This window comes from Terrapene carolina, unplaced genomic scaffold (assembly GCF_002925995.2).
Source record: "Terrapene carolina triunguis isolate 2854851 unplaced genomic scaffold, T_m_triunguis-2.0 Scaffold374, whole genome shotgun sequence".
Taxonomy (NCBI): domain Eukaryota; kingdom Metazoa; phylum Chordata; order Testudines; family Emydidae; genus Terrapene; species Terrapene triunguis.
In genome coordinates, this window is record NW_020664725.1 from 14,599 (window position 1) to 15,101 (window position 503).

The 503-nt window shown below is 45.9% G+C and overlaps 1 non-coding gene across 1 annotated transcript; it reads right to left on the minus strand.

The window, feature by feature from the left end:
- Window positions 1–83, minus strand: TRNAS-AGA. Its single transcript has one exon. It is a non-coding gene; the product is annotated as a tRNA-Ser (tRNA).
- Between the last annotated feature and the right edge of the window lie 420 nt (window positions 84–503).

A 503-nucleotide genomic window follows, 5' to 3' on the forward strand; every position in this document is an offset into this window, starting at 1 on the left:
TGTAGTTGGCAGGATTTGAACCTGCGCTGGGGCAACCCCAATGGATTTCTAATCCATCACCTTAACCACTCAGCCACAACTACTTGATGTATGGGTGATTTACTACAAGATCATTCAGTTCTCACTGAATTGTCACTTCAAATTCTTTGCTCAGACCAGCTTCCCCAGCACACTCACAGTTGCACATCAGTGTAAGTGTGTCCTTGGCTGAACAGCGAGAATTCCTGCCCATTTCCCTTCCAGTTGGAGCAGGATGAGAGTGTGTTTGTGTAACGACATTGCTGTAGATTGTTGTTCATTCCCCACTCTGACAATTCAGACAGTCCCTTTCCTATTCAAATCTCCAGCACATCATTCCAATAGCAGGGGGCAGGATTTTTCTGGGGCACTGAAATATTTCAGAAGGTTGGTGCATGAACTCAGTCTTGCATTCCATCCTTGATGTTTCATGGACTAACAGCAGCAGAAAGAGCTGAGCCAATATCTCCCTGTCAGGGATGCAG